At 41.2% G+C, this 24,112-nt stretch overlaps 1 long non-coding RNA gene across 1 annotated transcript; it reads left to right on the top strand.

The window, feature by feature from the left end:
• The first annotated feature begins 32 nt into the window (after positions 1-32).
• On the top strand, positions 33-17,493 carry LOC137227027 (uncharacterized). The gene is made up of 5 exons (XR_010944656.1): positions 33-335; positions 1,422-1,809; positions 4,379-4,586; positions 13,324-13,457; positions 17,361-17,493. It is a non-coding gene; the product is annotated as an uncharacterized lncRNA (long non-coding RNA).
• The last annotated feature ends 6,619 nt before the right edge of the window (positions 17,494-24,112 follow it).

Raw genomic sequence — 24,112 nt, 5'->3', positions numbered from 1 at the left:
TGCACCAGACAAAAGGGGTCCTTCCCTGCCCTCACACTTCAGAGGGCCCTGCTTATCACAAAGAGACATAAATGAACTCATTCAAGAACACGTGAGCATCTCTGTCTCTTGGGACCCAGTGGTCAGTGCTGGGACCACCTAAACACCCACCCTCAGAACGAACACCGTTCAGGCTCCAGAGAATTACTTCTCATTCCTTGCCCTTTGTTCTTAAAATAAAAAAGGTGACTCCATCCAAAGGCCATGAAGTCTTACAGCTGTACTACTGCTACTTACATCAGAAACAAGCACTACTTTGGAGTGTGGGAAAAGATTTGGGCGGCAGAAGCTCTTAGGTAAGAGAAAAGACAAATTAATTAACTTGTCAAATAATTTCTCTCTGGTAGCATGAATGTGATGGAGTCTCGTGTGATCAAATATCATTTCCCAGTACTGCTGAGAATCCACTTTCTTACTTCTCTTTGTGGTTCCAGAGGTATTTACACATTAGAGCAGTGTTCAGAGCACTGGTATGTGGAGTATGAGGAACATTTTCTAAAATTAAATACTCCCAGTTACTACTAGTCTGTATAGATGTGGATCTAGCTACAATGTGAGAAGTGTTAACATTATTACATGGCTCTAGACATTGCTTTAAAAGGTGGTGAAAATCATGATATGACAATTTATATGTTGAAACTAAAATATTCTGTAATTTTTTGTGGTAACAATAATCTATTATACACACCCAAATAAAATGTTTGCTCATGATATATAAAGGAATTTTATTAAAAACTCCCATTACTACTGCCCTAGCAGAGTGAATGTTCTCTACATAGAAATTAATAATTAAAAAATTATCTTAGAACTATAATATTTCAAGAAATGTGTCTATTTTAGCATTACTGTCAATAGAACATAAAACATATGAAAGTGTTGATTATAATATAATTAGTGTTTTGCTGAAACAAAGGCAAGAGAAACAAATTTTATGGAACATATCTGTGAATTAATGAGAGAGATCTTGTCAAACATCACTAGCCCATCAAGAAAACACTCAGACGTGCACAATATAATTAAATCCAGTCATCTTTGAGAGTTTGTTGACTTTCCGTCATACGAAAACCATAGTTTTAAACAAAGTTTTTCATTCTATCGTTGTGAATATGTATTTGTCAAGGAAGGGTGTGGACTACGTATCATTGAACACTTTAACTTGTTTTAAGTCTCTTCATTGTTTAGATCTATGCCTGTGGGTTTCCATTTGAACTCTTGGCACATTTTGTCTTGATTCCCCTCATTCTCTCTTCTTTTTCTCTCTCCTCCCTTTGATACACCTTTATTTCTCTCTCTTTTTCCTCTCTTCTCTCCTCTTTGGCTTTATAAGTCTTACTGCATCATCTCAAGTGCTTAATAAATGCAATTTTTGTTTATTTTTACAGAATCAAATCAAATCCATCTCTGAGGCTCCCTCTCTCCCAAACGGCAAGAAAATCCAATCTCAGCCATGATGGAGAGGGGCATGAGGGTGGAATTCTCCTCCTCTTTCTCTTTCTCTAGGGCCATATAGCAAATTGATTTTAGTTTTAAAGGGAAATTTCAGATTTGGGTCTAGGCTATCCATTCAACTCACCAGAAAAGCAATGGAGACAAGGACTCAAGGTTGTACTACTGGCCAGGAGTGAAGTCAGTGCACTTGGCTGCTGCATTCCCTGAGGTGTGTCTCTTGGAATTTGGTGTTGTCTTCAAGCTCCTGGATCTGCCTCTCTCCAACATCTGCCTGCTGTCCCATATATACTAAAATACAGACAGAATTAAACATGCTTAAAGGTGAGTTCCTTCTTTCTTTTATTCACATATTCATTCAACAAATATTTGTTGAGAGCCTTCTAATTGCCAGGCATTGTACTAGGTGCTAGGTGTGTATTAGTGAATAAAATAGACATGATATTGCCTTATGGAATTTGTAGTTCAATAGGGGAGATATTCAGTAAACAAGAAAACAAATAAGTATGTACACAGAGAAAGACTAGGAAGTTGGAAGAACCTAAAATGTGGTTGTACAAAGAGTTGAAGGAATTAGGAAGGTTTGGCCTTCTCCATGGAAGGCTCAGAAGAACTTCTTTAACAACTACATAAATTTTAAAGAATTTCACATGAAAAAGTACTTTCTTTCATCAATTCTAAGCAGCTGAGCTAGCATCAAAAGCTGGAAGCTTTAGTAAGATCCATGTTGGATGGACAGAATGCAGAATTTTTTGAGCTGTGAAAGAATGGAATAGGCTGCTTGGAGCAGGAGGGGAGTGGGTCAGGTCAGGAGTTCTCTTGATTAAAAGGAGCCACAGTTACTACTCAGTAATAAAGAGGAGTAGACATGCAACAACATGTATGAATCTCAGAAACATTACGCTAAGTGAAAGAAGCCTTACACAAAAGACTATATGTTGTATGATTCCATTTATTTGAAATTCTAGATTAGGCAAAACTAATCTATAGCAGATACCCAGAACAATGATTGCCGGGGAGGAGAGCAGGGCAGTGAGGGCTAAGATTAATGAGGAAAGGGTATGAGGGAACTTTCTGGGATAATGGACATGTTCTCTATTTTGATAGAGATTTGGCTTACATAGGATATATGCGTTGTCAACATTCATCCAATGGTTCATTTAATATTTGTACATTTCACTATATACATATTTCATCTAGAAATAAATAAGGCAGGAAGACAGAAAGTCAAAGGGAAAGAAAAAGGAAGAAAGAAAGAAAAAGAGACAAATATTGAACTTTAGTTAATCATACACATGCTGGAGTTTTACGGGTGTCTGCACTGATGTCTGTAATTTACTTTGAAATACATGAGAAAGTAAGATGGGCTGATGAATGGATATATAGATAGAAATGCAATAAGGCAGATGTAATCAAATGTTAACAATTGTAGAATCTAGGTAGTGAGTATATGGGGATTCATTGTACAATTCTTTAGCTTTCTTGATGTTTCAATTTTTTCCTAATTAAATGTTAAGGAAAAAATACTCACAATTCATTGAAGATTTACTACAACCTATTAGTCACCGTGCTATACATTTTTGATGTATTACCTCAAATACTGAACAGAACAATTTGTGGTAGATATTATATTTTGTTTTGTTGTCAGTTACTAAATATGTAAATTTAATAATTGACAACAATATGTAAATTGTAAATCAGAAAACTGGGGCTAAGAAAAGTTATAACTTGCCCAGGGCCATATGATTAAGTGGCAGGCCTATCTTCAAAGTCTGCGCCTGTGCTATCCAATATGGTGCCCACTGGTCACACGTGGCTCTTGAGTACCTGGAATGTGGCCAGTGCGACTGATGAACTGAATTTATAATTTTATTTAATTTTAAGCTGAAAAAATTAAATTCAGTTATTAGAAAACTCACTTCAGTTTCAAGTGTGTTTGAAGGTATTTTTTCAAACGTAGTATTTATGAATTCTAAATACTAAATATTCCCAATGAAAAATAAACACATTTTGAAGACTTATTGTGAAAAAAAATGTAAACTATCTCATTCATAATTTTTATATTGATAAAATGTTGAAATGATAATATTTTGGATGCATGGGTTAAATTTATAAATATTAAAATTAGTTTTTACTTTAAAAACTTTGAACATTACATATGTGACTCATATTTCTATTGGACAGAGTTGGCATATACTCTTACCAGTGTACCCCAGCATGTATAATATTCATATCAAGGCTAGGGGATGCAAATTACCAGGAGTGGGGGTGGAGTGGTGTAAGGTGGGGTGGATGTGCACCAACTCACTAAGACCCTTTGTAACTATGAGATCCTGTGAAATTTTATGTAGCACTTACTATGAACCAGGGACTATTTTCAAGTCTTGACATTTATACATTGAAGGATATGTAATCCTTACCACAATTCTATGAGGTAAATTATCCCCATTTTACAGATGAGGAAACTGAGGCACAGGAGTGCATACACAGATATTTAGTTGCAGCTAAATCAAAAGTAAAGGAACCACTGCCATTAATATACACTCAGAATTTAAAACTTACCCTTTCAGAACTTTCTTTAAATGGCTTCGATTTAGATTCAATCTCTCAGACTCTGGAGAACATTTTCCTCCAAGGACACTGGCCCCTTTTCCGTGCACAAGCAGCTCTTTGAATTGTGCATCCCTTCCCAGAATTCTAAGGCATTTATTCACACAATGTGGATCAAACTAGGTAATTGGCCAACAGGAGTACACTATAGCTGAGCAAATGGGTATTAGAGGGGTCCCATTTGAGAATTCGTCATTTTCTTTCAGGAGAAAGGGCAGTTTAATCTCTCTAAAAGCCTGCCACATCCTGTGATAATTGACTTAGCAATGGAATTGCCTTGCAGAAATCTTCTGCATTTCTATGGCGGTGATGCTGACAGAAGTCTTGAGGAGGCCCAGGAACTGCTGGGTTGTTCTTCCTAAGTATTCGCAGAAGGAGTGAAGGTGACTACTGCATTCAGAGGCAGTTAATTTCCTAAGTGCAAGGCTTTATTCATTTTGAAGAGAACTTGGATTGGCTGGTGTTCCAGAAACTGCAACAAAGAAACTCAGGTGAGTTGTCAAAAAGTTACTTGAGCAGCTTGCACTGTTGGTTCTCAGTACCAGAGATCAAGCCTTTCTCCTCTTTTATGAGTATGCCTTAAAATTCGGGTTAGTACCAATGCCAGTTATAATCCATGTCTACTTCCAGAAGGCATTGCCTGCTATGGTTATGAGACCCAGCATGTGCAGGCTGTTAATGCATTGGCAAAGTTTTCAAACAGTAAAAGAGGAAGCTCTAACAATTCAGGAGAATGTCACCCTAGTGCCAGTCCTCGAGAGGGTAGAAGGCGATAACATGGGAAAGTCTTGGACCATTGCTTCTTAAAGTGTGGTTCTGACCAGCAGCATCGGCATCACCAGGAAGCTTTGTGGAAATGCAAACTGACAGACCTACCGAATCAGCATCTCTGGGATCGGTGATCAAGAATATGCATTTAAAAAAGAAAAAAAAAAAGAATATGCATTTTAACAATACCCCTAGACCAGTGCTTCTCAAACTATCTATGGCAAAAGACAAGTTCTGTTTTAGTTTTTTTAATTTGCTGCTAACTCATTCTTTGGTAAAACATCCTGTTCAATGAGGCGAATTCAGTAATCATTCCCTGGGCTGTTGCAGCAATGTCCTTTGCTACAGAAGTTTTAAACACTTACTCTCAGCTTGTAGACCTTTCTTTTTGGAGACTGGTAACAATGAGTTCATGGGATGCACCGGTCCATGGACCACACTTATCTAAGTAGCACTTATCTAAGCCATAGCTCTCCGGTACACCAGCCTTCCTCAGCCCAGAATGATCACTGTTGCTGCCTGGAACTCATGCATCTTTGCCATGGAACACCAGTAAGCCTCACAGAGAACAAAAACATGGAGATGAGAGTTAATCAGGAACCACCCCTTCTATCTAGTTTGGTCACACAGTTACTATACAGACTTTCAAATAACCATTTCAGCTGAACTAGTCAGGCAAAGTTTGGTCATGGATGGATCGCCTTCTTATGTTGTTGCATTAAGGTGGTAAATTGCAAAGATTTGCTTTTCATGTAGTATTATTGCTGTGGTTCATGAAACTCACAGTTGCCATGAGTCTGTAGATATTATGGAGCAAAGTAAATTTCTTTTTGTATCTCTCTTCCAGTAGGGCTGAATTTCTAATTTTCTGCTGAAAGGCTGGGTTACAGAATTTGGCTGGTCAGATGACATTTGGAGTTCATCAAATTCTAATTGATGAATAAACACAGGGAGAATGTTTCTCTCCTGGACTTGATTATAGAGTTGTCACTATCATATGACATTGAGGTGTTATAAAAATGTTGCTTTAATCTGTACTCTATTTGGTTATCCTCATCCCATAGCCACATCTCTTAAAATTTTGTTAAAATACATTAGGGCTTATTACATCCCTTGTTTATATTAGGGATTCGGTAACAGAAGGTGTCAATGATGTAAACATTACATAAAAGTAAAGGCTTCAGAGATGAAAACAGTGCTTAATGGAGCTGCTTTGCCAGTGGGAAATGAATTCTGATATTATCCAGAACCAGTTCTTACCCTGAGATGCTCCCCACTTACAAAGAGTGTCAAACAGCCTTTTAGCAACCTTCCAAAAAAAATCTAGATTGTTTACACGAAAGTGTTTCAAACTCTTCATCTGCTGTAAATTGTGTACAGCCAAGTGGGTGCATTAGGATTTATACTGAATCTCTTTATCTGGTAAGGTAAAAGAAATGTTTATAATTTCCCTGAAATGTATTTGCTTTTCCCATGGCTTTAGATAATACTCCTAAAAGGAGCCATTTATGAAACAGTTGGTTAACCTACAACACAAAGAGTAGCATAAGCCCTTTGGTATTTTCTAAGTCCAAAAATGAATAATTGTGCCTTTTTCAATTATTTGACCTCTTCTATATGAAGGGCCCTGGCTTGTGAAGTTTATCTGGTGGTTAGGAATACCTGTGGCAAATCATTTTGAATGGTTTCTCACCTTGGTTTCTTGAATCCACATGTGATGAAAGTATGCCCTAAAGAAAATGCAAACGAAAATCACAATAAGATACTATCTTACACCCACCAGAGGGGCCAAGCAAGAAAAGGCTGACAATAGCAAGTGCTGACGAGGACATGAGGCAGAGAGAACTCTCATACAAGCTTGTGGCAGTGTGAATTGGTACAACCGCTTTGGAAAACAATTTGACCCTATGTAGTAAAGTAGAGCATGTGAATACTCTACAACTCAGCATTTCTGTTCCTAGGTGTACACCCTACAGAGGTTCCTTTATACGTGCATTAGGCTATATACAAGACTATTCTTATTAATGTAGTTTCTAATGGCAAAAATTCCCAATAGGAAACTCAGGTGGCCATCTAATAGGAGAAGGGATAAATTCATATTGTTACATTCATGCAACTGCAGCAAAGTGAATAAAATATAACCACATGTGTCAGCAAAGATGAATCTTAAAAACATAAAATTAGATAAAAAAGCAAGTTCCAGGAACATACATACAATAAAATTTCATTTGAATAAAGTTAAATAATGTGCAAAACTAAGCAGCATACATGTGAGATAAAATGATTAAGAAATGCAAATGAATTTAACAGAAAATAAGATAATTGTCATCTTTTGGGGGTGAAGGAGGAACAATCAATGGAGGAGAGTCACAGTGGGATCTGGAGGTGCTAGTCATGTTCTATTGCTGAAGCTGGGTGGTAGTTACGTGGGTAGTTACGTACCACCCATTTAAAAAAATCAGATAGGTGTGGTGTATGTTACAATTTGCAAGCATGAACTTTTTCATGACAAAAGTAAATGGAAAAAGAGTATGTCCTAAAAAGAAACTATGGGGCTTCCCTGGTGGCACAGTGGTTGAGAGTCCGCCTGCCGATGCAGGGGACGCGGGTTCGTGCCCTGGTCCGCGAGGATCCCACATGCCATGGAGCGGCTGGGCCCGTGAGCCATGGTCGCTGGGCCTGCGCGTCCGGAGCCTGTGCTCCGCAACGGGAGAGGCCGCAGCAGTGAGAGGCCCGCGTACCGCAAAAAAAAAAAAAAAAAAAAAAAAAAAAGAAACTATGAGACCTCTATCTATTGGGTCCCATTAGGTTATTCTGGGTAACAAACCATCTCCAACTGGCTTAATGAAGCAAAGTTTATTTTTCTCTCATGGCTACATGTCCAATGAGAGTCATCAGGGGCCTCTGATTATTGTGGTAACTGAGGGACACTGGCTGACACAGTTTCTATGGAAAAGAGCCTCTAGGACTACTGCCTGTGGGAAAAAATTATCACCAGATCGTCACCGAGGGGAGGAGGGGAAGGAGAAGGGACAGGACAAGTCAAGCACTGGCTCCTCAAATTGCTCCCTGGAAATGGTAGGTCACTTCCACTCACATTTTATTGACCAGGTTAAGCCCTGCTAACATCAAAGGTGTTAGGGAAGTGCAATCTTACTCTGTCTCTGGAAAGAGAACCTTAATATTTGTGAACCGACCTGATGCCCATAATGACTTCCATACAACCACAGCTAAATGCTGAGTTCACTGCTGCTTCTCCTCCCAAGCTCCAGAAGAATACACATTTGGGCTTATCTGCCACTACAACTCTAATAAGGATTCAACACTTTGGGAAGGCTTCTTTCTTGATGGTCTTGGGAGAGAATCCCTTCTGAAGACAGGACACTCTTATTCCAAACAAAAGTCATACCCTTGGAGTAAAATCCTCTTATCAGGATAAAGTTTCATAGGTCTTCTCTGTATCTGGGGAGGTAGAAGGCAAAGATACTCAGTGTTCCACTTCCCAGAACTGGGAAAAGGCATGTTGGGGTGGCAGTGAGGGTGGGTAGGAAATGGCTGGCGGGGATACCAACAGACACCTAAGCCTATTTGAAAACACAGCATCCAGTAGTTGCAAATTCACGGCCAAGATCTACCCCTCCTTCCGTGTCAGAGTGCCAGTGCCTCATGTGCGTTGGACATAACTGCATCCAGCCAATCAGGGGAGTGAGCAACTACATGCCAACCATCTGACCTGGGTGGTGCAGCCAGCCTTCAGTGTCTTCTCCCCAGGGGTGAGGCAGAGGCTGGCTCTTTGCTCTCCAGTCCCATTCCTTGGCCAAGACACACTGGAAGACTATGTTTCCCAACCTCCTTGGCAGTTAGGTTTGGGTCATGGGGTCTGGGTTCTGGACACTGGAACATGGTGGACATGATGTGATATACAGACCTGACCATTAAACAGCAGCACAACATCCCTTGTTTTGGGCCAAATGCCGAGGAACCACTCTAAGGAACCGACTAGATGGTAGGAGCCTGTGTCCTCCAACCACCTCATTGAAGCCTGGCCACTAAAAACTCAGTCAGAAGATGATGTGAGCAAGAAATAAGCCTTTATTTTGCGACACCAGTGAGATCTGGGGGCTGTTAGTTTCATCAGCTAGTGTTACTTTACCGTAAATAACATAAGGGATCACAGCCCCTTTCTTCAAAGCTACTGCTGGCGAAGAACTCTGCTGGGCTGAACTCAGATAATTATCTGGGACAAGTCCTCCTGTCATATAAGAGGGGCTTGTCATCTTTTCTTACTAACCTCAAAATGGATAGGCAAGCCAGGCTTTGCCCATGTGTTGGGTGATCATTGAGTTGGTATTATAATTAGAACACATATAAATGCTTCAACTGACAAAAAATTCCAGTTCCACTTAGGCATTCTGGTTGTCTGGGATTTTGAACATTGGATTACCTCTGCAGATGATATAAGAGCTGGATAATTTTAGCAGAAGGTGTGATATGATTTGAGATGATATAATTCTATGAATGTCTAGACAGCCTGCTTTATATGCTTTAGGGTCAATTGGGAACAATAAGCCCATTTGGATGAAGGAGGATACAGGCTCTAAATGCTATATTATGTTATGTGGAATATGGAGAGAGAAATGCCCAGAGGGGAAAAGTCTGGAGTCCAAACTAGATGAGCAGACAAAAATGGTGGTCACGAAGGGAGTTATCTAGTGAATTGGTTTTTTGGCAGTGAGAAAAGAAGATAAAATGCAGATGTAGTCACAGTGATGGGAGCTATAGAGTGACACTTTTGTGCCCATGATGGAGATGGAGTGGCCCTAAGTGTGTTTACTATTCCTTACAGAAGGGGAAGAATAAGTTTGTGCTTGGTCCAGGACACACAGTGACCGTGAGAAAGCTATAATGGCTGGGTGACCTCTCAAGAAGAGTTAGTGACACATCAGCTGAAGCATTTGAAGTGCTTGGCCCTTATCACATGGAGCCTTGAATTCTTGCTTCTTGTATGCACGTCCAAGAAGCAGCCTGGTCACTGGTTGACTCATGAGTTAGAAATCTAAACCTAAATGTTGATTCCATGACTTGTTATAGGTGTCACCCTGAGTAAATTCTATCACCCTTTGGAGCTATGACGTCCACATCTATAAAATGAGGATGCCATAGAAATTTTGTGAGATGCAAAGGACAAAACATGTGAAAACAACTACAGCAGTGCCTGGCATATTACCAGCATTCAGTCATATTTGCTCCCTTAATTCTTTCCTCTATTTGATAGTAAGTTCCTTCGGGGAAGGATCAGGGCACATTCATGCTGCATTGCCCCAGGGGCTTGGAACACTGTCTGGAACACTGGAGATGCTTGATAAATGTTTATTAAATGTGAAAATGAAAGGGCTAGGGTGAGACTCTTAGATGCTGGTAAATAGTGACCTTTTCCCCTTTATGAAATATCCCTTAAGATGGATATGTTAGGGAGGCCTTAGTTTCAGCAGCATTTAACAGAGACCTGAATGACAGTGGCTGAAAAGATAAAAGTTGACTTCTCTCTCATGTAAAAGCCTTAACAGGCAGTGCAAGGCTGGTGTAGTGGCTCCATTGGGTGTCCCGGTGGCCTTTGACCTCGTTGTCCACGATGGAGAAAAGGCAGTAAGAGATGGTACACTGCCACTGCCTTTAATGACACAGCCAGGAATCTCTCCTCTCTCACCTCTCATTACCAGAAGTTGTAGCTACAACAGTGACTGGGAATGGAATTTTTATCCTAAGCGTCCAAGTGACTTCCAATTACTTGGAAAGGGAGAGTAGATATTGGAAAACAACATGAAGTTCCTTCCATAGTCTTTCTTCTATAATACAATACTTTTTGAAAAAATGGAATGATTGCTGGTCTCCTGTGCTGGACCACGAGGATGGCAGCCACTTCCCAGTGATAGAGCAGAGAAAGTCTAGAAGCATCCTGATTCCCAGATAATTGAGGAGCCTCCAGAGAGTTTTGAATTGCCTGTTTATGTGTGAGAAATAAATTGCTTTCTTGAAACCCATATTATTTTGGACCTTTGCTATTCACAACTGTATATATATTTTAAATAATGCATAGGGCTGGCGTGCAGGTGGGTCTTTGTGGCTGTGTGTGACATGAAGGGACTTTAGCCCTTCTTCCCATGAGGGAGCGAGTGGTTCCTTTCTCTTCTGACTCGGCAGCTACAGTGACTGGCAGGAAACCACTCTTCTCTCCATCCAGCTGTGACTTCATTCTATTAGACTAAAATTGAAATCAGGGGTGAGTTAATGTACCGAATTGTACACTAGTAGCCGCCAGTTTATCCTCTTCTCACTTACAGGGTCTGTACATGTGTTTTATACTAGCAGTGCAAATTGTACAAGACTTAAAAAAAAAATCAAGCCAATCAGAGGTAATAAGATTATAAAACACAGTCCTGCCTCGCTGTAGGAAATCTCAGTGTGTGAAAATTCAGATATATTTAAAGTGATAATGCCTCTACAATAAGATTGATCTCATTCCAAAATAATTTACTGAACACCTAATAATTTACTGAATACCTAAATACTTTTAGTGACACTTCCTTACACATTTATAATACTGCGTCCAAATTACTTCAAATTTTCACCTAATCTGTCTGTTACACAAAGTGGGATACATGGGCTCAAAGACCCATCCTGGGTCTGAATAAAATAGATGGAATTTTATCAATACAGCATCGTGTTTTCTGCTTTGATATTAACAGACTGTATTAATAACCAAAGAAATAGTAAAGAAATATTTTCTTTTTTTAAACTTTTTCTTTTTTGGCTGCCTTGGGTCTTTGTTGCTGTGTGTGGGCTTTTTCTAGTTGCGGTGAGCAGGAGTTACTCTTCGTTGCGGTGCACGGGCTTCTCATTGCCATGGCTCCTTTGCTTGTGGAGCATGGGCTCTAAGTGCGTGGGCTTCAGTAGCTATGGAACTCGGGCTCAGTAGTTGTGGCATGCGGGGTCTAGGGAACAGGTTCAGTAGTCGTGGTGCACGGGCTTAGATGCTCTTCGGCATGTGGTATCTTCCCGGACCAGGGCTCGAACCCGTGTCCCTGCATTGGCAGGCGGATTCTTAACCACTGCGCCACCAGACAAGTCCCCAAGAAATAGTTTCTAAAGAAATAATAAAGGAATGAAAATGGTGTTCCAGTTTGCACAAGATCAAGCCTTCCTCATTTCTTCCTGCTATGTTTTACCACAGTTTTGACACATCTTTTTTTCTCACATTTTAGAATTCATACCTTGTGTACTTTATACCTTGTACATTTTTAATGTCATTAAAAAAAAAATCTCAAGTCTAGGCATTTTCCCTTCTTACACTGTAGCTATGATACCACAGAAGGTTGTAACTAAAATAATTATGATCCCTTAAGGCAAGACCTCCAGCTTATGAAGTAGGCCAGTCTTCATACCTAACAGCTTTAATCTCTAATAATACAGAGAAATAGAAAAAGTGTCTACAAGGAGAAGCCAGCCTCTCGTCTGGGCTATCTTTTCATTGTGAGTTCTTTAAAAAAACAAACAAAACAAAACAAAACAACCCCCCCCCCCAAAAAACCTACTTTAATGATCTATTCCCTTGCTTTTCTTTAAGAGAAATCTTCTGTATTTGAATATGGCATATTTCATGAGTCTCTAAGTCTATGCAGACTCATTTCCATGAGTCTATGCAGAAGTCCACTTTTTGGGAGAAGTCAAATAACTCATCAGCTTTGCAGCTTTCGTCCCATTTGCAACTCATGCTGCTACTTTGCGGGGGAGGAAAGGCCTTAGCAAATGTCTGCGTTCCCACACCAGGCAAGAAAACCAACGTCTGCAAAGAGTGTTGAGTACCATCTCTACTGGATCATGCCAGGACAAGTGGACCATTCAGAACCACTATTGGAGTCCAAGTTCAGGTGTGTTATCTTCTCTTCCATTCCAGAGAGCATCTTCTCCAGATAGGCAGGGGTTAGAAAATCTTTTATCAGTACTCTGATAAATGCAAGTTTATAGAAAGAAATTCAATTAGCAGAGGAAAATCATAACATAGATAAAGTGATGTATGAATATACAAACAACTTTTACATCTGTAGGCTCTTTTCTGCCCAGAATATCTGCTCTACAGCCCATTCTTCTCACTCTCTGCCTCTGGGAAGCAGGAGGCTCCCTTACCAGGGCTGCCTCATCCAAGGCTGGTTTACACTCCCAACCCTGACCTGGCCAGTGTCCTCTGAGACTTCTCCAAGACTCCAGTGGACGTCTGCCTTGGGGCTTTTGCTTGCCTGGTTTCTGGCTTCCCCATGTTTGTTGCTGAACTACAGTGCCCTCCAGTTGGAGGAAAGAAGGAGAGAAAACTCTCTCAGATCCACTTCTGAAGTCTTGCTTTGCTTTTTCTTCTTGCCACCATGTTGCTGGCCCATCTCCGGCCTCCATCTATCTACACGCCAGACAAAGAAGACACGAGAAAAATTCAAGCAGCTCCTCTCCATGCTTCGTAAATGATCAGCAGAACTCCACCTAACCACAGACCAGGTGTTTCCGGCTCGCATTTTTCTGCCTGACAGACCCCTGCAAAGGATCTGGTAATCACTTTCTGTTCTGCCTTTTGTTTAGTTCCGGCATGAACCATAGACACCCTTGGGGTGGAGGACAGTGGAGTGGAATGGAGAGAGCTTTGAACTTGAAGCCAGTCGTTTTAGTCCTCCTGGTTTGCAAGCTTAGTGTCTGTGTGATCTTCAGATGTCATTTAACTCCCTTGAGACTCAGTTTCATCTGTAAAATGGGTATACACATGTCCCCCTGATGAGTCAGCAGGAGCCGACAGAAACCCCTTCCCTAGCGGCTCCCCCTCAGACTTAGTCTCCGTATAGTTTTTAAAAGAGTCACCACACGTGTTCTACTTAATAGCTAGAAGCTGGACCACTTAAGAAAGCAGTAATAGAAATTAGTATCAAAATCTAGAGATTTTCTAATAATGTGCAGTTGTGAAGTTTAGCTGCGTTAATTGACAGAAGAGAGCTGGGGGAGCCTGCCGCGTGGTGGAAGCTTCAGGAGGCTGGTTCTCCTCTGGTTTCCCTTAGAGCAGTCCTCTGCGGAGCCCGATGGTCACATCTCCATCTCCAGATTCCAGGCGTAAGTCCCAAGGAAATCAGGGAAGAGGGGTGCAAAGTATCCTATCCCCATGCAGGACATTCGGAACTTCGGGCTTTCCTTCCTAGAGCGAGCAGTGATACATAGTTCCTGCAAACATAAAGGATATAGCTAAATCCTACCGACTTAATTCTGTCTAGGCTGACCCCCGCCCCGCAAGGTGTGTGAGTGAATCCACGCGAGACTTCTCGAGACCTCTGGTGTCTCTTTACGGGTCGCGAGCTAGGCCACGGAGCATGCGCACGCAGGGACCGTCTCTGCCGGGCTGTGGTCCTTGGAGTCGCCTGCCAACTACACTGTGGTTGAGACCGCAACGGCTCAGAGCGGTGGCTGTGGCTGTGAGGTGAGGCCGAAGCTGTTACCGGAGAGGGTCCTCTCTTTAGAAAGGCTTCCCGTTTCTCTCAGTGTGTGGTTTTGGTTGGCTGCAAAGAAGTGGAAATCAGATTCTGGTCAGCCTCCATCGCCCCGTGTGGCTCAGGCCGGGCAGTCTGCTGGGTATTAATTCTGCGTCTAAGTCTGCCACGGAGAGATTGATGGCTGACCTTTTATTCATTCATCCCGTGTGCATGCGTACTGAGCCCTTATTATGTGCCATGTATTGTTTTCTAAGCGCTCTGCTGGTCTTATTTTTTCCCCGCAGCACCGCTGTGAGGTGGGTACCAATTTTAACCCCACTGCACAAAGGAAGAAACTGAGGCAGAGGGAGGTGAAGCTGTCTTCGTGCCCTTCTATTATTAGGAATCGTTTTAGTTTTACAGTTATTTACTTGAAGGTGGCAATTTCCAGAGAGTGTTTCCTAAATGATCTGGCCTGAACTATTTGCTAGCTAAGCAATTAAGTGTTTGTTTCAGACAATGACAGACGAACCAGACGGGGCCAGGGAGAGCCCTGTGGGGAGGTATCACTGATATTAGACCCTTCCATGCCATGGAGCAGGTGGCCTGGGTAACCGCGTTTATAGGGGACACCTGTAGTTTTCGGATCTTTAATCAGTCTCTGACCTTAGGACTGTGGTTCTATAAAACATCTCACATTTCCTTCCAAAGCAAAGGCATCAACCTGTACCGCTTCTCAGCTGACTCTTTAAAGGGGTTTCGATAACCCCTGCAGATTCCAAATTGCATATTGTATCTTCTGTCATGGTTACCTTAAAACAAATAAGGAGAGATTAAGAATGGAATTAAATATCTAAAATTACTCCATTGGCAATGAGGAATAATTTGGGCAGGATGGTAGCAGCTCTCACACTGCGTCTGAGATCCAGTCCTGCCCTTGGAACTCAGTAGAATCTGGTGTGAGGTTTGACTGCAAATGTGACTGAAATAGGAGACCCAGAGCCAGGCTCCAGCTGAACTGGGACTGTATTATCAAAGCATCAAGGATACTGTGTGATACATAATGATAAACTGGGCTTATTGGGGGATTGTTGGCAGACAGTATTGGAAAATTGAAGTAAAGTGAAAGGATGTGGAGGGCAAGTGAAATTGATTAAGGCAAGTGGTTCACAATTTAGGCTGTTAATTCCAGGTGCTGTCACCACATTCTTTTTTCTAGGAGCTGGCATATACCGTGGTGGTCGGTGGAGCACCACCAGGAAAGTAGGCGGAACGGCACTGGACTAGCCCATTATGAGCCAAAGAAATGCTTAGTTATGCATGACAACCAACCGCTTTAAGGGTGGAGAAGGAGCAGGGCCCGATGCTCTGCTCTATTCTTACCCCATGACCTAGTGACAATACATTATGTGTTTCCATCCCCCGCCCCCCCAGTGCTGTGGTCTTCAGGAATTCTGTCCATTTGGCCTCTTAGGATGGGTTAGTCCAGTGCAGGTTGGAAGTGCTGGTATTTCAGGTATTCTCTGGCAGTCTGACAAGCTCTTCCATCTTGCTTCCCTCTCTTCCCAATCTCTTGACATCCTTTATACACTTCAGTGTGCATCTCAGAGGCTGCTTTGTCTCTAAGGCTTCCCCAACATTCTGTTTCCTCCTATCTTGAGCTGGTTTTAACCTTTCTCTCCTTTGTGCTTCCTGTATTATAGCATGCACCAAAGACTATCTTGTATTTAGCTTTATTATTTCTGTTCCTGTCTTAACCCTTACCGAAAGCTCCCTTAGGGTAAGTTTCATGTTTTCTTTATCATAGCCGCCTCCGTATCACTTTGCACAGTGCCTTGTACAAAGCAGATGCTTAATAACTTCTTGTTGAATTGTAGTAGTTTAAAAACCTTCCATAGTCCAGGTTGAACTGAGAACATCAGACATTTCCAAAAAACGCTAAGATTTGTGTGGCAGGTGAAGGCAGCAGCAGGTGAGCGCCCCCAGGGAGGGGAGACATTTGCAGATCCAAGTGTTTCTGCACCAAGCCAGTCCTGAGCACTTTCCTCCCTTAGCAACTTATCTTTCTCATTTTCCCCCACTACCCAGTGGTCTCTTTGTCCTTGCTTTTTCAGAGATTAAATGGCCTTATTTTTCGGTGGCATGCTCTAAAGATCTCACTAGCATCTCCTTTGCTTTTTGGAGAGCCTGGTTTGTCAGCAGAGGGGAGGACCTCTCTGGTTCCCAGTAGGGATGTTGTGCTCCTCTCTGTTAACCTTAGTCTGGAGTAGGGAGGCCAACTCCTTCTCAGCCCATGAGGGCGCCTCCCATCTGACCACCAGGCTTGGACTGGTGTGGCCTGAGGAGATCCTGGGATAATGTAACCAACAAGTTACTTTTAATATCAGCTGCTCAAGGAGCAGCCTCACCAGCCCCAAGGCAAAGCTTGCCATTGCCGTTTTAAAAATAATAATCCCTAATCATTTTTGTATATCTTAAGCTCAGGGCCTAATAGTTCAAAAATGAAAGGTGAATACAAAGATTTTTCTTCTGCTCTTACTCTGTTCTAATTTTTTTTTTTGGTGGGGGGCATTTGTTTTAAAACCTAGGAGATATTCTATACCTGTGATGGCCCCCAGCTGAATAAAGTATTAGACAGTCTCTAGATCTTGATACCAATTTCCATCTCTACTTTCTCAAGACAGCCTGGCTTTTAGCTATTTAACAGAATTCTTGTGATAGATAAAGTCTTATAAAAATACAGGGAGACAAAAATATGAGGGCCTGGGCAAGGGATTTGTCCTCAGCTCCTGGCAACTCAGCTGGGATATCTGGGTAGGGAAGACACGTAAGAAGAGAGGACTTTGGAAGCAGGTGGCTGGAGTGGCCACATCTCATTCAGTCCACGTGGTCAGTAAAAACTTGGAAGGAGGCATGAAATGTCCCCTAGCCCTTCTAGTATACCTTGTCTATTTTAGATTCCAATGTTCTTTGATTCCTGACAATTCTCATCTTCTACAGTCTCTGGTCACGACCAGGACCTAGTGACTGAAGACAGAAGAATTTCACCTATTCCTAAGTGTGGGCAAGACACTGGAAAAAGTGTTCATCAATCATCAAGAGTCCAAATGCAGCTTCAACAGCATGTAACTGGTGAGTTTAACAAGCCTCACTTTTGACATAAACAAAACACAGCATTATAGTGTTTCACCCGTCTTACCTTTAAGCTTGATGCAGTGGATTAATTTTCCCCTGCCCTGGGATGTCAGCTCTGGCAGATCTTATACTTTTGCCTCCAGTCTTATAGAAAAGATACTCCAAGGTCACTTTAGGTTGCAAACACAATCTCAATTCAGTAATTAGAATGTCATGGCAAAGATGTTAATCAAAACTTGGAACGTGACAGCATTCAGTAGTTTGCCTTCCTTCAGCTCTGACCTGCTTCAGGGGTGGTCCTCCAGTCTTCACTCCTCCCCTGCCCCTCCCTGGTCACGCCGCCCTCTCTGCACACTTTTCCTCACCAAGGTCAAAGATAGGAGAAGGAGAGAGAAGGAAACGTTATGGTTTTCACTAGGCTGGCAACTTTGTTATTCCTGAGCCTACAGCTGCAGTCCCTAATTAGTTACTGATAATTAAGACAGACCTTTTCCCCATGGCTGCTTTTCTGGGCTCTTTGAGGTGCTCTGCTGAAGTCTTCCTCCTGCAGCTTCCATTAGCTATTCGGATTCTTTGCTATTTCAGCTGGCCATTTGCAGCTCCTCCCTCAGCCTGTAGGGATCCAGTGACACCCTTCCAACTCCTTCCACTCAGGTCTTCTCACCTTCTGTGTTACCCTATTGCGCAGGACCAAAGACAAGATGAGCTGGGTCTCTCTCTGGAGTGGCTTATGTCAGTTCCCATGATCCTTTGTCCAGTGAGCCCTTTGTCCAGTGAGCCCAGGTTGCAGGCTGACCCTACCACAGAGCACAGGACGATGCCCCTTGATAGAATTAAGATTGGTTGGAAACCTTTCTGCATAAAAACTAATTGCACATAAAAATTAGTTAATCTCTGTTTTTCTCAGTTATAGCTTGTTAATTTTATAAGCAATATTTCAATGCGTTAGAGGTAATGAATACAAAAATTGTATTTGATTCATCATATAGTCTCATACATTTTTGAGTTGCAGATTCTCCCAGAGAGATATCGTACCAACTCTATGTTAGTGTGTAATGTTCAGAATTTGGTTCCTTGCTTTTGTTCAATGCAGTGACTTCACAGTTTTTTTGATATTTAACTTTTGGTTTTGTGAAAATAAGAAGATTTGAGCATGGAAATAAAGCACTGCTGTTAGCATGATTTAATTTTTTCTTGCTTTTGAAGTAGCAAAAATTCATTGACTTGAGGGTAAATTATTTTATTTCTCTGAAAAAAATGTAGTATACAATGAGTGAGGGTTGATGATATGTTTCCTTGACAAGTCCTTTTAAGAAGACTGTTTCTAAATGCAAAATGCCAAGTGAAATCTTGGGAAGCAGAATTTTTTTTAATAAGTTCGTAGGGATCCACTGTGCCCTTCTGTTTCTTTCGTGCTCTTTAGGAATCCTTCCTGTATATACTTAGAGTTTTTTTTCTGCTTTGAATTGAAATAGTCTATGGAACAGCCACTTTATATATGTTTTAAACTCTTGCTTGGTTCATAAAAATGCATTTTTAAGAGTTCCCGTGCAGCATAGATTTGTTTAAACATTTAAAGTCAACAACATATCATGTCTGGTATGGTTGATGGAGCAGAGAGAATATTGAGTGCAAAGTACTGAAATTTTATAAGCTTTGGCAATAAAGGGTAAAGATCTCTATTCATTTAGAAACTATTATTAGAAAATAATGTCTTGTAACTTTATCATTTATTATCTCAGTTGATTCTCAGCCCTTGTCAGGGGTTTGTCAATAGGCAGGTCGGATTGTCATATCCTCATGTTAATGATGAGGAAACTGAGGCTCAGAGAGGTTGAGTGAATTAGCCAGTGTCATCCTGCTGGTACACTGAAGAACCAGGATAGGAATCCAGGTTTGCTGTCTTTAAGTCCTAAATTTTTACATTATAGCATTATGATTTTCAAGACAACAGTGATTAGTTATGGTTAGGGCATGCAAAGATGGACGAGACTGGCCCTATTTCCAAAAGCTAGTTGAGAGGTAGAGCTGGGAGACAGACAAGTCATGAAACCCTTGCAGTAAGATTTGGTAAGGACGATAATAAGAACTATTAAATGCGGCACTAAGGAAGGCCTAATTCTATCAAGGGTGGAAGTGGGAAGGAGTTTAAGCTCTTGTGTTTAGGAGAAGGAGTTTTGATCCGTGACAGTATCTCTGTTCCACAGACCTGTATATGAGAAAGGAAGTCCCTCCTCTCCCCATCCTCCCTTACCCCAGCCCCTGTGGTCAAGAGACTGAGTGATTGAGGAATTATGTTGATGGTACTGAATACAACAACTCCAGCTGAGCAAGAAAGTCTGTGGCAATTGAAGAATTCTTGGTCTGGGAGTAAGGAGCCTTCCCAGGGAAAGGCAGTAGAGTTAAGGTTTTATAGAGAAGATGGCTCCAGACCTTTGACCTCACTTGGAGCTTCAGAAAGTCATCCTGGTATTTTCTAAAGATGTGACCCAAGACGGGTCACAAAAGGCAAGGCAGCATTGTTTGCTGGAACACTCTTGCTTTATTCAGGCTACTTTCTATAAAAATGAAATCTATACTGTTAAATATGAACTAAGCTGTTTATGTATCTTTTTTCTCCCTCTCATGTATCTATGTCTGTCTATCCATCTATTCATCCATCTATCTACCTATCTAATCATCTATCATCTATTATCTTTCTCTCTTAATACAAGAGAAAATGTTTCTGTTGAAATTAGTTCTATTCTACTATTTGTTCTTTTAACATTGGAGTCAAGTTATGGATATGTGAAATTTGTTTATACAAAGAATCAGAATGAAAGTTGAAGTTGAAAACGGATCCATTTGTTTATTAAGAAGACTTGAGAAGGACGAGAACTGGTGAAAAGAGGGAATGTTGTACCTATCCTAACATAGTCTGAGGCTTACTCCTCTATAACCTCATGTTTTCTGAGGTTTTTCTCATTCCCTCTGGCTCCTCCCACTCAGTGTTTTGGTAGCCTCCTGGGCTTTGTCCACCTCGCACTTCTTGGTGGTTTCCACGGTTACTTCCAAGACCCTCTTTCCCTTCCTTTTTCTTTCCATATGTCCCTTCCTTTCTCCCTCTCCACACTCTCCAAGGATAATCTTATTCCTTCTTTTGGCTTAACTACCATTTATTGTAGATAGTCGTTAGCTCCACAGACATTTATTGAGTGCTTTCTTTGTGCCAGGCGTTCATCTAAGAGCTGGAGATACGGTTATAGCTTAACATTTTTAGTGGTTTTATGCTTGTGAATTTTATTTTCAACTGGTAGTGATCACCACAGACATTCAAATATTATCATATACATTTACATTAACGTAAAATATGGGTTCTGAAGATGACGAGCTTTTAGGAAAGAATGAGTAGCTGGTTAGCAGCTTGAGCCAGAAGACTTTTCCGCCTCTTGGAAAGCGTATCTGTTTATCCTTGGAATCAAGGTAGCACGATTGATGAGAAAATACTTTTCCCTTTTGACACATATTGCACTGGGTTGGATGCAATTGGGAACTCCTCAATGATGACAGTTATTAATGGCAGAAAGCCTGTTTGAGGCAGATGCCAAGACGGGAAGAAGTCATCTTACTTAGGAAGTGTCATCTTACCCTGGTCTCCTTGGCTCTCAGACATTGCGGATTGTACTGGGTCACTGTGAGCCAGGCTTCCGGACTTTAGGTTATCCTGATCGACTTCTTTCTTGGACTGAAGTTATTTGGTAATGGTACTAATAGGGACTTTCCAGAGAAAGAACTAGGGAAAATACCATAAAACCATTCATGCAGTTGAAAGCAGACGTCTCTGGTGATATTTATATTGGGCAGAGACTGTGCCTTATTTTGGGTTGTATAGAAGGACGTTCTTGGCTTCCAGCAAATTCTAACCCTAATGTAATTTGCAAAATTATTTGGTTTGGAAAGATGCAGAAAAGTAAATTTTAAATTGTCGTGTAACTTTTACTTTCAATCTATTGAGGAGCTTAAAAGTCAACATGAAGCCACATCCCACTGGTACTGTTTAAAAAAAAAATAACAGTTCATTTAAAAAAAAAAGTCCATCTACATCAAAATAAAAAGCCAACGTCTTTCCTAGACTTTTTGAGTATTTTTTATTTTTTATTACAATGCTGTTTAGGACTCCTTTTCCTTTTGAATTCAAGACACCAAAGGGCTCTGTTCTAAACCTGTCTTCCACCAAAGCAGCTGGTGGTCTGTTACACACAAAAAGAGTGCTTAACTTTTACAAAGCTTAGCACCCTCTTCTTATATCCAAGTTTTACTGTTCTCTAATGCCAGTCATTACTAATTATCTTCAGCTGTGTCACGCTGTTTCCTGAGGTGCACTCTGATATTTTAGTAACAAAGACCTATAGGCCAATTATTAAATCACACCCAACCTTAGTGATGGGTTTTGTTGCAGACAGCTGGTTTGAGTTCCCTTTTGTTCTGCCTCCTCAAGAATTTACCAGTTAAACTGAGGAGAAACACAAGTGCGTTTGTGATAGTTATGGGATAGAAAATAGACAGGAGAAATTAATAACACAGTGGAGTGCATCTTTGGGTAGTTGCAATATCAAAACTCATAAAATTTCTCTGAAGCATGGTAACTGCTGAGTATAGCAGAGTAGAGTGGGAGGGAGTGAATACTTACTGAAATACCTACCGTGTGTCAGGCTTCGTGCTAAGATTTTCCTACACTTTCTTGTTTAAATTTCACAACAAAAATTAGGAAGTGAGTATTCTCTCTAACTCACAGATGAGAAAGCTAAAGCTCACAGATGTGAAGCATTGCTGCCAGATCACACAGCTAGTAAAGGACATAGCCAGTATTTGAACCCAAATTTGAATCCAGAAGCTTTGCTTTTTCCCAGTATATTATGAACACCAAACTATATTTGGTATCCATCAACTAGTTTATTGCATGATGCCTCAAGAAAGAGTGGGCCAGGACATCCTCAGAATTGCTTGAAATGTGACACTTGACCTCTGTAAGTGAAAACAACCAGAGGGATGACCTGCACAGAAAATGAGGAAAACAGTTGATGGTCTGCAAACATCAGCTCAAGAAACAGTCTTTACACTCAGATTGACAATCCCTGTCTGTACCATCAGAGATGAAAACCTGAGTCTCTTATTTTCTTGTTATAACCAAAGAAAAAGGGAAGCATTATGCTGGTTTTTCTGTGTGTTGAAAGGAAGGGATCAGGCGACTGTGAAGATGCTGCCTTTCCGTGGTTCACCTTTTACCTTCCACTAATTGGCTTCTGAATGTTTTTCCTCCAAAACTTAATTAGAAACATCCTACCTGGTGCTTTAGAAATATGACATTTTTTTCATTGTTGTTAAGCAGTTCTTTAAAAAAAAAAAAAAAGAAAGAAACTTAATTCAAAGTTTAGTTTCAATATGCTTGAGTTTTAATCTCATATTTCTTAGCTGAGAGACACTTTTGCTTTTGGATCAGAAAGCACTCCTGGCTGCTATCAAGAGTAAGAAATACCGTCTTGAGACAGATGTCTGTTTCCTCTGCCAGGCTGGTGTGGAAGCCGACCCATGTTTCCTCCCCCATCTGAATGGTGGGGAAGCAGCAAGGAGGTATCAAGCATTCTGCCTAAAACACTTTTTCTCACCACATTGCTCTTGCCACATCCCGTGTCTTTAAAACTAACAACAAAATGGCTCTGCAAGTAGATGGCATTCATGTGAGGTGAGTCCCCAAGAATCATGCATAACCTGAGAGTCGGGCAGGGACAAGCTTTGAGTTGGGTCAGACCTGGATTTGAATCTCGGCCCTAATCGTTTAGCAGCAGCTTTGTCTTGGAATAGTGATGGGACAAGACCTTTCCTGGGATCTTGGAATTTTAATTAAGGCTCATAAATTGAAGACAATGGGCGGTAAGTGCCTATACTTTGTAAGGAGAGGCCTAGACATTTCTTTGTAGACTTTATTAGGAGGTTGTAAAACTAGTCTTTGAACTCTTGGCCCCCTATTACCCAGCTCCAGTCTACATCAGAGAAAGTTAGGTGGTGTGATAGAGAACAAGGGGGTGCTTTGAAGGGTATGAACAGGATTAGAAAGTGCCAGGTATTTCTCCTGTGCTCCCTTCTTGGCCTCAAACCCTGGAAAACCATTGTTAGAGACAGGGGCCATCTGATGGAAAGGAAAATTGACATTTCACAATCTTGCTGTTTGCTTGATGACCTAAAGCAGAGGTCAGCAAACTTTTTCTATAAAGAGCCAAATAGTAAATATATCAGGCATTGTGGGCTATGCAGTCCTGGTTGCAACTGTTCATCTGTGCTGTCGTGGAGTGAAAGGAGTCCTAGGCAATAGGTCAGTGTGACTGAATTCCAATAAAACTATCTTCAAAATTCTAATGGTCAGACTTGGCCTGAGGGTCACAGTTTGCTGACCCCTGACTTAGAGGTTCACCCTTTAGTTCTTTGGGTTGGATCACAAGTGAATTCCTAACAGAATTTTTGATGAGCATATGGGAAAATAAAGGTTAGGGTATCGCATGGTGGCCTCGTCAAGAAAAATGGGGAGAGACTTTGAAGGGGGCAAAAATGATAACTGGGTCTTTTAAAATGGAAACTAGGCA

The sequence above is a fragment of the Pseudorca crassidens genome, chromosome 7, assembly GCF_039906515.1.
Source record: "Pseudorca crassidens isolate mPseCra1 chromosome 7, mPseCra1.hap1, whole genome shotgun sequence".
NCBI lineage: Eukaryota > Metazoa > Chordata > Mammalia > Artiodactyla > Delphinidae > Pseudorca > Pseudorca crassidens.
The sequence above is the reverse complement of the archived record's forward strand: the minus strand, read 5'-3'. Positions and strand labels throughout refer to the sequence as shown.